Source organism: Eulemur rufifrons, chromosome 6, assembly GCF_041146395.1.
Source record: "Eulemur rufifrons isolate Redbay chromosome 6, OSU_ERuf_1, whole genome shotgun sequence".
Classification (NCBI taxonomy): domain Eukaryota; kingdom Metazoa; phylum Chordata; class Mammalia; order Primates; family Lemuridae; genus Eulemur; species Eulemur rufifrons.
In genome coordinates this window covers 78,038,800-78,051,338 of record NC_090988.1, presented here as the reverse complement: position 1 = coordinate 78,051,338, position 12,539 = coordinate 78,038,800, and positions in this window count along the sequence as shown.

The window sequence follows — 12,539 nt, the reverse complement described above, 5'->3', positions numbered from 1 at the left end:
AATACCTAATACAGTGTAAATGCTAACTAAATACTTGTTATACTGTATTGTTTTTAAAATTTGTATTATTTTTATTGCTGTGTTTTCTTTTATTGTTCTTTATTTTCCATGCATAGTTTCTATTCAAGGTTGGTTGAATCTGTAGATGCAGAACCTGCAGCTATGGAGGGCCAACTGTATATCACTTCCTGCAGAACATTCACATTTAATTTGTAATGAAGTATTTGATATTGTCTTTCTTTCATTAGTATAGTATCCACCAGAGAAGAGTACCCATTATCACTTTAGTAATACCAGCACTAAACCCTAAAATATGGTTAAATTAGTAAAACTTAAGATGAAGTCTAGATTGATTTGTCAGTTTCTTTTGAGGAGATCTTCGCTCCTCAAATTGGTTATGCTTGAATCACTGCCCCAAGGGACCAAGCAAGACTTCCCATTGTACCTCTTGAGTAAATTCTTCTTATGACAATGCAGTCAACATTAGTTCCATTCTATAACAGTTACTATGCAAATTGCATTGTCTTAAACTGCGTCTGGCTCAATTGCTGAACCCATCCCCTCTCCCCTCCAGAGCATCCCTCAGCTCTCCCTGGAAGTTCCTAAAGTGCAGCAGTTGCCACCCCTCATCCAACTGGTTCTTTCCTTCTTGCCCCACTGCCCTGGCTCTGATGTCCATGACCTGAAGGAATAGTACAGTGGCCTTCATTGATAGTCGCCACTGTCCACACCCCAACTGGTTGCCAGAGTCCTGACACAAGGAATCTTCTTAGAATAAGAGAAAAGTCTGGCCCAAAGGCAAATGCAAGTTGCCACCTCTAGAGACCAAAACTCCTTGCAAAGTTCAAAAAACAAGCAAACAACAAAAACCACAAAAATCTTTAGGGGCCAGAAATTAGCTAGGACATACAAAATACCCATTGCCTTATTTAATTGTCACACAAATCCTCAGGTCTATGTTACTATTCCATTTTAGAGATGAGAAAAACTGAGGCTCTGGAACATTGAATAATTTATTGAGGGCCAGGCACAGTGGCTCATGCCTGTAATCCCGGCACTTTGGGAGGCTGAGGTAAGAGGATTGCTTGAGGTCAGGCATTTGAGACCAGCCTGGGCAACATAGCAAGACCCTGCCTCTTTAAAACAAAACAAAACAAATTAGCTGGGTGTGATGGCACATACCTGTAGTCCAAACTACCAGCTACTTGGGAGGCTGAGGCAGGAGGATGACTTGATCCCAGGAGTTCAAGGCTGCAGTGAACTATAGTAGTGTCACTACACTCCAGCCTAGATGAGAGAGTGAGATACTGTCTCAAAAAAAAAAAAAAAAAAAGGTATTGAGGTTACATAGCATCAGGACTATGATTCAAACCCAGATCTAATGACTTTAAGCTTTTAACCAATATTCTGTACTGCATGATGACATTAATAGAAATGGCTGACATACAATTCATTTCCATTATTCTGCCTGGGCTCTATAGACCCAGATGATTCTGTGATGATAATATCCAAATAGGCTTGATTGAAGATAAATTATTTACATCAAGATACACAGAGTACATTCTTAAGTGTTAGTTTCATCTTTTCTTAACTTTATACATGATCCCATTTGAGGTATTTTTCTCCCCAGGTCTCTATTTCTTTTTCTTTTCTTTTCTTTTCTTTTTTTTGGAGACAAAGTCTTGCTCTGTCACCATGGCTGGAGTGCAGTGGCATCATCATATATCATAGCAACCTCAAACTCCTGGGGTCAAGTGATCCTCCTATCTCAGCCTCCCGGAGTGCTAGGATTCCAGACATGAGCTATTGTGCCCAGTCTCTATTTTTTAATATATGTATTTCTCATTATAACCACATGACCTACTAACACCACACAGTCAGAGGCTTCCTTGTGCGGGCTCCCAAGGCCGGATTTTACCCTTCAGCTGCCCGTGTGACGCTCCTTGAGGACTCAGCACAGTCACAGGTTCATGCTGCCAAGCTTGTGTTTATTCTTAGTTGAGGGGAGTGTGGGGCTGGACTTCCTGCCAGAATCCTGCCCTGGCATTCCAGGTACCTCGCCACAAGCTATGGCCCATTCTCTGCTATTTATATCGAGTGGCAAAAATAGCCTCACCCTTCTGAAAGGTGTACCTATGCCATCTGCCCACTGGCCTGCCACCTCCTGACAGGCGCTTTCTCTCCCGACCTCAGGAGCAGGCAGGGTGGTGTCCTTACACAGACCCACAGGCGCCTGGTCCCTCATGTGCACACACACCTCCTGCTCCAGAGGCACCCAGAGCCCGGGCAGGCGCCAAGGCAGGGCTTCAGCACAGGGGTCGAGGCAGAACCTAGTGTGGCCCTAAGGAAAAAGACGGGAACCTGGGGAGAGGGGAGAAGATAAAACCAAGTCCCAGTGTTGGAGTTGGGTACAAAGTCGGGGGGATCCTGGGTGCTGCTCATCTGATTCTGAGCCGTGAATGCCTGAGAGACTCACTGGTCCTCCAGCCTGGGCTGGGGCTGTCTGGGGGTGCGGAGGCTAATGGACCCAGCTGAAGGGGCTGGAGTGTGGGGCAGAGTGTGGACACGCCCTGCCGCTTCCCAGCCGTGTGACCGTGAGCAGCCTACTTCCTCTCTCCAGGCTGTTTCCTTATCTGAGGGATTAGCGCTAGAGGAGAGACTGGCGCTCAGGTGTGTGCATCAGAATCGCCTGGGGAGCTTGTTAAACTAGGGGTGCCCGGCCCCCTCCTTGCGGGTTGATTGGAAGGCCTGGGAGGATGGCGCTGGGGATCTGGGCATTCCCAGGCTCCTGGCGGATTCTGATCCACGTCAGAGTCGGCAGCCCCCGTCCTAGGGATCTTCCAGCTCTAACATTTCTTCACTCTAAAGTTTACTACATCAGGGATAAGAAAGTGTGGAAGACAGGCGTTCACCTCGCGTGGTGATTGGGCACAATCAGACACTTTATCAGTCGCTTGTTACATCCCAGGAAATCAGCTGGGAGCTTCTTCAAAGCCAGTTTTCTCTGTGGAAGCTGAAATTCGGGGCTCAAGTTCATCCCCTCCTATCTCCTCTCCTGGGCGGTAGCTCCCTCTCCCTTGGTTTAAGTATCATCTCCCTCAGAGGTCACAAACTGGGGGCACTGAAAGACAAACCTAGACAGGCTACACGTGAGTTTTATTTGGCCTGCCCAGTATTTTTTATCATAAAGGTCTGAATTTGTACATTTGCTTTCCAGCTTGCCCCGGGCCCACCACTCCCGACTCTTAGATCCAGCCAGCGTCAACCCTTGACGTTGCCTGCTTGGGCCCTGATTTTAGACAGAATTCAGTCTCTCAACTCTTGTTTCTAGCTCAAATATCTCTTCTGAGCTCCACACCCATATATCCAAATGCCTCCCTGTGAGAAAATGCAGTTTGTGTGCTTATGCAAGGCCCGGCTGGTGGTGCAGGACTAAATAAATGTGAGTTAGTAAGAACATTATTCCCCATGTTCTCCTCTTCTTATAATCTCACAGGCACCCAGCTCAACCTCTTTAAAATTGAACTGGTCACATTCCTTCCTCTCTGCCACCCCAGGCCTCTCCTTGGCATTCCCTCTTTGCTGATTGCCTGAGACTGGGAGCCGTCCTGGCTCCTTCCCCTCCTTCACTCCAGCTTAGTGCCAGAACTTCTGCACAATCTCTCCAGAATCCATCCAGTTCTTTCCATCTCCACTGTCACCACGTTGTCCAAGCCACCATCATCTTTGCCAGGATTGCGGTACGGGCCTAGCTGTTCTCCCGGTAGACATTACTTTTCCATTGTAACCCGTTGTTCAATTTGAGGCCACGGGTCATTTTGCTAACCAAACCAGATCTTGCTCTCCCATGCATACAGCCCATTTATTGGCTCCCCATTGCCCCAGGATAAAATCCAAATTCTTTTTTTTTTTTTTTTCTTTTTAGTGTCACACTCTGTCACCCAGGCTGCAGTGCAGTGGCGTGATCATAGCTCACTGTAGCCTTGAACTCCTGGGCTCAAGCGATCCTTCCGCCTTAGCCATCCGAGTAGCTGGCATGCGCCACCCTGTCTGGCTAATTTTTTTTTATTTTTTGTCAAGACAGGGTCTAGCTATGTTGCCCAGGCTGGTCTTGAACTCCTGGGCTCAAGTGATCCTCCTGCCTCAGCCACCCAAAGTGCTGGGATTACAGGTGTGAGCCACTGTGCCCAACCAAAATCCAAATTATTTAACAAGACCCTTCCCAGTCTGGCTTCTGCCTCCTCCCCAGCCTCCTCTGGCAGTGCGTGTTCTACCCATCTGGGACTTGTGTTTTCTCTGGGGTGTGCCATACTGTCTCTGGCCTCTAGGTGGGCCCTCACACACTCCATTTCTCCTCCGGAAGGCTCCTCCTCCTACTGTTCACTTGGATGACTCCTACCTTTTCTTCCTGTCTCAATTTAGCTGTCCCTTCTCAGAAGGTCTTCCCTGATTCCCTAGACCAAGTCAGGCCCTTGCTAGATTTCGCAGAGCCCCCGTGCTTTCCCTGCCATTGCCTTTACCACACTGCGTCATTACTGCATCTGATGGTCGCTTCCTCTCTAGACCAAGGCTACACGTGGGCAGGGACCATCGCTTGTTCACGGCTCTCTCCTCTATGCCTAGCACATGCTTGGAATATAGTAGGTACACAATAAATGTTGAGGAAAGGAAGAAAAGGAGAGGAGAAGAAGAAAGAAAGAGTGGACTCCTGAGTTTTCTCTTTTCTGCAACAGGAAAGGAATGCAGCTAACATCTTCTTGCCAAAGGAGAGAACAAGAGCTGAGAACAAATACACATCCCCAACCCCAACCCCTTTATTGAGAACTCCTGAGGGCAGGAATTCTCTTCTGTTCAAAGATGTATCCTCAGCACCTAGAAAGAGCAGGTGTGCAATAGAGGATGTTGAAAGAATGAATTCATTCTAAGAACTTCTTGACCTAGACTATAACCAAAGGTATAACCAGTAGGAAACTGCTGTTTTTTTTTTTTTTTTTTTGTAATAAGCCTTGAGCAACTACTTGAATTTTTAAAAGTAGGTACACATATATAAGCTTTTATAAAAATTAAAACCTAAAAGAGAAAATAATGGAAAAAATTCTCACTGGGGACCTTATCGTTACCACCAATCAGATCGGGGTTATGAACTTGCAAACTGGGGTGTATTGTCCAGATGTGATGACACTGTTCCAAAGTCACAGAGCCATAAAAAGAAAATACAATTCATCCACTGGACTAAAATGTAGATTTTGTTTTCATCATTTAGAAATCCAGAAGGGAGGAGAAAATGTGAACTCTGCGTCAAGAGAGCCCAGTTTGGTCCAAGCCTACCACTGAATGTGGGCATGCCTTTGGAAAACTTACTCAACCTCTCTGCTTTATTTTCTTCCCTGTAAAATGGGGGAAATGAGACTTGCCTTGCAGAGTCGTTTTGAAACTGAATATAAAATGTGAAGCACCTAGCACAGTCCTGACCCATGCCAGGTGCTCAGTCGCGAGCATTGTTTACACTGACTCCTGCCTTTTAATTATTTAAAAGTATCATGGCTGGGCTCACACGGAAGACAGGGAGCTCATGAAATATTGCTCTCCTGGTGGGAAGACGCACTATTTCTTTACTGTCCTCTTTCTAAAGGAAAGAAGATGACAGTGGCAGAGAACAGAAAAGTAATAGCAACAGAGAGGCATGGGAAATGAAAACAGGAAGCTGATTCTCACAGGATCTTGGAGTCATGCTGGAAAACAAGGCTTTTCATGTGTCCCCTTTCCCCCTGCTATAAACTGAATGTTTGTGTCCCCTCCAAATTCATGTGTTGAAACCTAATCTTCAAAGTGAGTGTATTTGGAGGCGGGTCCTTTGGGAGGTGATTAGGTTGCATGGGTAGAATTAGCACTCTTACAGAAGAAACCAGAGAGCTCCCTCCTGGCCTTCTGTCCTGTGAGGACTCGGTGAAAAGATGGCTGCCTAAGAACCAGGAAGTGCGTCCTCACCAGGTACAGATCTGCTGGCACCTTGATCTTGGACTTCCCAGCCTCCAGAACTGTGAGAACTAAATCTCTGTTGTTTATAAGTCCGCCAGCCTATGGTATTTTTGGTATAGCAGCCTGAATACTGAGACATCTCTCACGAAATTTATGAGCAAGGCTCCTAAGAGAGTGCAGCCAGAGGCAGGGTCCCCTGGCAGAAGAGGGAGCCTCCATTATCCAGTCCGCTCATCTCTCCAGTGCTTTACTTTTTTAAGTGAAATTCACATTTTGTCATTTAAAAAATAATTTTTTTTCTTACTTCAAGGGCAAATCATGTTCATTTGGGACATATAAGCAAAAAAAGAAAGAAAGAAAAGGGAAAAGAAAAATAATAGAAAAGAAAAAAGTTATCTGAAGTTCTGCTAGATAACATCTGCAAGCATTTTGCAGTCTATCTCTTCAAAGTTTTTTCTAGGCAGTGTGTACGTAAAACGACATGTTTTTGTATAAGAAATAGGGTCATATGGGGTAGGGCATACTGTTCTGCAACCTGATTTTTTCTATTGAAGATCCTTCCATGTCAGTACGTAGATGTATCTCATGGCATCATGGGTGACACCGGTGGGCTCTGAGGGTGCCTGGCCCCAGGACACACGGTGGCTGCCTTCCCTGAGTGGAGTCTTGTCTCCTGTTTCTGTTTCCCCTCAATGATCAACGTTGCAGTCCAACCTGTATACAACCCCTAATTGCTCCTTCACAGGGAGCTCACACATTCAATCTTAATTTTTTTAACAAAAGAAGACAGTAGGACAATGTGATTAAAATGTCGAAATCGTAGATGGGCCTCTGTGGTGCAGAGGAGGGGATGGGCTGTAGCTCAGCCCTGTGCTTTTTATGTTCGATTCTGTTCAACCTTCAGGTTTTATCTCAAGTGCCACCTCTTTCCTATTTGGCAAACTTAAAAAATGAACAAGATGCAGCCCCTGTCCTTAAAGAGATTAAAATCTAGTGGCAGAAATAAGAGACACAATAATTTATCATCTCTAATAAATGAGTTTTTTCTCTCATTGAACACAAAAGTACCTGACTTTTCATCATGAGAAGCAAGGACAAGATGGACATAATTATATTAATAATAGCCAATGCTTAATGAGAACTTACTACGTATGTTTAGGAACTATTCATTATTAAAGGGTACACATTCATCATTTAATTATCACAGTCAGCCTATGAGGCAGGTGCTATGGTTACAAATGTTAGATTGTTGTAGAAACTGAGGTTCAGGGAAGTTAAGTAACTACTCAAGGTGATTCACTTGGGCACCATATGTGGCAGAGCTGGATTTGATTCAAGGCCCTGTGAGGCCAGAGCCCTCTAGCACTGAAGGCGACATGGAGTCAGCCTGTGGTTTAACCTTCTAGCTACTGTGGCCTGAAAACCAGCTTACTCCCCCATGGTGGAGTTCATAGTGACCAATCAGTGCACCTACCACACACCCATCAGCTTTCCTGAGATCCCCACAGCTGCCTTGGCTGTGGAGAAAGTGGGCCACTCCAGCCTGCATTACCGGCTTGCTCTGTTTCCACCTAAGCCCACCAAGGAGCCGCCTTCAGTAGATCACCGTGTCCTCTGTGATGGCTTTTTCTTTGGCCATCCCCAGTTGGCACAGTTTGATGCTTCGGCCTGTGCCACTGGGTCTTCAGTTCATGTCTCTGTGAATCCAGCCACCGGCAAGCCAGTGGGCCTTCCAGAAGACTTCAGGGCAGCCCTCCTAAGGCTGATGAGCCCAGCTTCAGTATGAGTCACATATGCTGTACTTGGAATTGTGCATGTCATAAAATAAAGTTGAGATTATTCTCTAAACCATTTCATTTGATTCTCTTGCATATATTTTTGTCCTCAAAATGACTGTCGATTCCTTAAAAGTTTTATAACAGAATTTTCTAGCTCCATTGAGCAAGGGCCTCCTTGCATCAGGTCCGGGGCTCTGCTTTCCCCACATCAGTGCTGCCAGCCACCTAATGAGGCAGGTGCTGCTCGACCTCCCTTTTGCAGAAGATGTGAACTTTGGTGTTATAAAGCCACCTTTCTTTCATGTGTCTAAAACAACAAATCAGCAAACCTTTGACACTTTTCTGCTAAATCCATAGCCTCAACCAGTCACTCATGCCATGGGTTGAAGTCTAGAAGTAACTATGAAGAAAACAAATCTTTGATGCTGAAATACATAAGGACCGTACTTCGGGATTGTAAATAAAAATGGCTACGATTTACTGAGTGCTGACTGCACACGTGCTTCATGGTCATAACTGCAATTGCTCCTTATGACTGCCCTATTTGGTGGGTGCTATTCACCATTTTTTAGATGAGAACATTGAGGCTTTAAAGAGGACAATTCGAGTCAGGGGAAGGGGTTCTTGTCCAAGGTCCATTTCCATCTCAATGCAACAGGGAAAACCACTGCTTTAATCTCTCCAGGCCTCAGTTTCCTCATCTGGAAAACATGATCCCTGGTGACCTTTTCCAGTTGGATTCATGAATGCTTTTTGAGTGTATAGAGACTCTTGATCTTCTGTGGAATTGAGTTCCAAATCCCTGCCACATGTAAACATCTTTGGGATACCCTGACCATGGCTCAAACAAATGCCAATTGCCATTCCTTTGCCATTAAGGCCATTCCATTTGGCCCAGTTATAGATCAGTTCTGAGGGTTCAGAAACACTTCACACAATAATTCTAAAACTTGGGAAGACTGTTAACCAGCAGGCTGGTGTTTGCAGGCATTGATCCGTCTGACCTGCGGCACATGATACGCTCAGAAACGGCAACAGGCAGCAGTCCTTTCATTTGTGTGTCACTTTTCAGTCCTCAAGGTTCTTGCACATGTAGTATCTCACCTCATCTGCCTAACTGCTCTGAAAGTTGGCCACTATTATTATTATTATCTCCACTCTACAGTCAGAACAGGCCAAGATCAGCACTCTTGATTGGCAGAGCTAGATAGAACTCGATTCCAGCCAGGCCTTTGGACGGGCCTGTCCATGCCACCAACTCTGTGTCTCATCACAGTGGTGCTCAATTTTTTAAAGACACCATTGCTCTGCCAACAATTTTTTAAAAATTGTGGCAACAGTAGTGTGGTTTCATCAAGAGTCTCTTAAACAGGAAACAATGAAGTGGGGTGATTATGAGAGTGGGGTCCACCATTAAAGAGATCTGGATTTGTATCCTGCATCTGCCCTTTCTAAGTAGGGGAATCGCATGTCTCTCTTCACCTAGGAAAGTCCTGGCTTTCCCAGGATCATGGCAGGCCCTCCCTCAACACTTTTTAACTTATAAAGATTAGAATTTCATTTCTCACATGGGCTGGGAGGTCCAAGATCAGGGCCCTGGCAGGTTCAGTATTTGGCGAGGGCTGCTCTCTGCTTCCAAGATGGTGCCTTGCTGCTGTGCCCTCACGTGGCAGAAGGGTGGAAGGACAAAAAAGGGGCCCAGCTAGTTCCCTCAAGTCGTTTTATAAGGGCACTAATCCCACTCATGTAGGCAGATCTCTTGAATTAATCACCTCCTAAAGCCCTCTTAGTACTATTGCATTGGGTCTCAGCTTCCAGCATATGAATTAAGGGGGACACATACATTCAAACCATGGCAGTGTGTGTGTGGACATCCCGGCCTGCACGTTCAAACTGAGTCCACCTTCAACAACTGCCCGTTGGCCATCCTTTGGGACTAGAGGTGCATATATCTGTCACGTTGCCTGCCCTTTGGAAGATGTACCTGGGCAAGAAGACGACCCAAGCTCTGGAAGAGGCATGGGTCACTTGGGCAGGGAATTCTGGGGTCTTATGGGGACCTGAAGCATGGTCTAGAAGGGAGAGGCACTCTGAGTTAGCAAAACCCTTTGGCCCGTGGGGAGGAGCATAGCCAAAGCAAGAGAGGAATGGGTCTTTCTGAACCCCAAAGTGGGCCGGGCTGATTTCCAAGGATTTAGGGAGATATTGACTAAAGCTGCCTCCTTTCATTGGCAAAGGTGTCCTAGTCTGGACAATCAATTAAATAGTTACTTTATTTATTTATCTATTTATTTATGTTTTGAGACAGAGTCTTACTCTGTCGTCCTATGTAGAGTGTAGTGGCATCATCATAGCTCACTACAACCTCAAACTCCTGGGCTCAAGCAATCCTCCTGCCTCAGCCTCCAAGTAGCTGGGACTATAAGTGTGCACCATGACGCCCAGCTAATTTTTCTATTTTTAGTAGAGACAGTGTTTAGCTCTTGCTCAGGCTGGTCTCTGAACTCCTGAGCTCAAGCAATCCTCCTGCCTCGGCCTCCCAGAGTGCCAGGATTATAGGCCTGAGCCACTGCACCCGCCCTAGTTACCTAATTTAAGAGTTGTGTGACTTTGGGCATTACTTCCCCATATAGTTCCCTGATTTGTAAGATGGGGAAAACAATACTCTGGTACCCACGAGTGCCACTGGTGACAGTGTTTCCAACCTACCCCTGCTGAACAGCAATAGCAGGTTTGCACTTCTCTGCTCCTTTGAAGTTAGATGGGGCCACGTGACTTGCTTTGACCAATATCAGTGAGCATGAGGGGCAGGGGTCGCTTTCAGGAGGCAGCATTTGATTGCCTGTGTCAGGCTCTCCAGTGGATATGGGTGCATGTGGAGATGCCCTGGTGAACCCCAATAGCGCAGCTGCCACGGACAATTGGCCCAGGCTACAGCTGGTTTTGCAAAAGCAAAAATTAAACCTCTATTGCTTTAAACCACTGAGATGTTCAGTTTCTCTAGTACTGCAGCAAAAAGCAGCTTATCCCTTCTCTCTTACCAAGTACCAGCCTCCTAGGGCTGTTGTGAGGGTTACATGAGAAATGTACGTAAGGACTTGGCGTAGTGCCTGGCACACAGCTATTAGTATTTATCCTAGGAGAGATGAAATGCTTATGTGCACCCACTATACAAACACCTTCAAGGTAGGAAAGTAGCTAATCCTTGCTTTCATTTTCTTTGATGTGCTTCTGTGCATTTTCTATTTTATATGAGAGAAATTATAGAGGTGCTCAAAGCACACGGGGTGGTGGGACACATTATACCTAGGGTGTGTGTCCCCAGCCATGGACCCTGGGACTGACCAAAATTGAGAGTGGGGTTCGCTTATTTGGAAATAGCCCCAAGTTCATGAAAATCCTCATGAGTTTAAGAACTTAGATGACACACTTTTTTCCAGTGGTCAAATGTTTAATACTTCAATGTGAGCTAAAGCAGTGAACATCATGGCACTCATTGGTTTTTAGTGGGAAATTCTAGCCCTATAAACATCATTTTAAGACTACAGAGAGAGCCCAATCTCAGTTGCACGATCTTGGAGGAAACTGGGATTTTATTATAAAAGTGGCAAAATAAATCTAGATGGACTAAAAAACAAAAAAAATCCCATCAGGCATTCTATTTCAGTCCACAAGATGTTTCAGCTGAGCTGCTAACAAGTAGCCACATAGCTACTGTTTGCTGGGCACTTCTGAGCAGGCATGACTCGTGCATTTGCTAACGAGGGAGCAACTACAGTGATCCAAGCAGGGGAGGAAAACCTTCAGGTATCGCAGGTTTTCTAACTACATTTTTGTCACACTCGAATTCATTCGAAAACTTACAGTAAGAGACAAGAGGTACAAAATGTGTGTTCGTGTTTTGCTTGGACAGACTATGGCTCCTAGCAATTAATGCTTTTAGTCACATTAAGCATTAAATAATGCTTTGTGACATTACAGTATTTCCCATTACAGATCAATTTTGTAGCATTTGTTCATAATCAGACTTGAAATGTTACCTAGAAACAAAATGTTTTCCTTGAAACAGTCAGACCTTATTAGAAATCTAAGGTTTTACAAATCACCATGTTAACAGTTATGTCCCCTAGCTAGGGTTTTCTTTCTTTAAATAGTGTTAAATTCAGCCCCAGAAGCTCTAGTCTCTTTGAGGGTTACTCTTCTTATGAGCACTGACTTGAAAGGGAAAACTTAATGCTCCAAATACATCTAATGTCTTACTATGTGTAACTTAATAAATCAACCAGCACTCTCTTCTGGGGAGAAAAATAACGTTAGCACCTTTTTAAAAGTGTTATGCTTATAATTGGGGTACATAATATTAATTTCTCATGTTTTAAAATACAGATTCTCATTGCTTAAAAAAAAAAAGGCATCGGCCTATTTCTAGGTAAGAGGAGTTATTCCCATTTCCTGGCCACATGATCATATGCTGTGGGTGAGCAAAGAAGCAGAGAAACTCAGAAATTTGGAGCAGTACAACTTAATTCCAAACAGAAGAGATTTTGGAGTAGTAACACCTGGAGTTGAGTTCTGGCCTTGCCATTTGATCACTGGAATCTTAGGCAAATTGCTCAACTTCCCATTCAGTAAATGTTAGCTACTTTTCTGTTTTTTTACAGAATTATTTTTTTCCCCTGAGGGATATTCCCTTTGATTAAAGCCATCAACCTCTCAATCATTCCACAAATAATTACTAGGCACTTACTGTATGCTAGATTCTAATGTTCTAGGCCCTGGGAA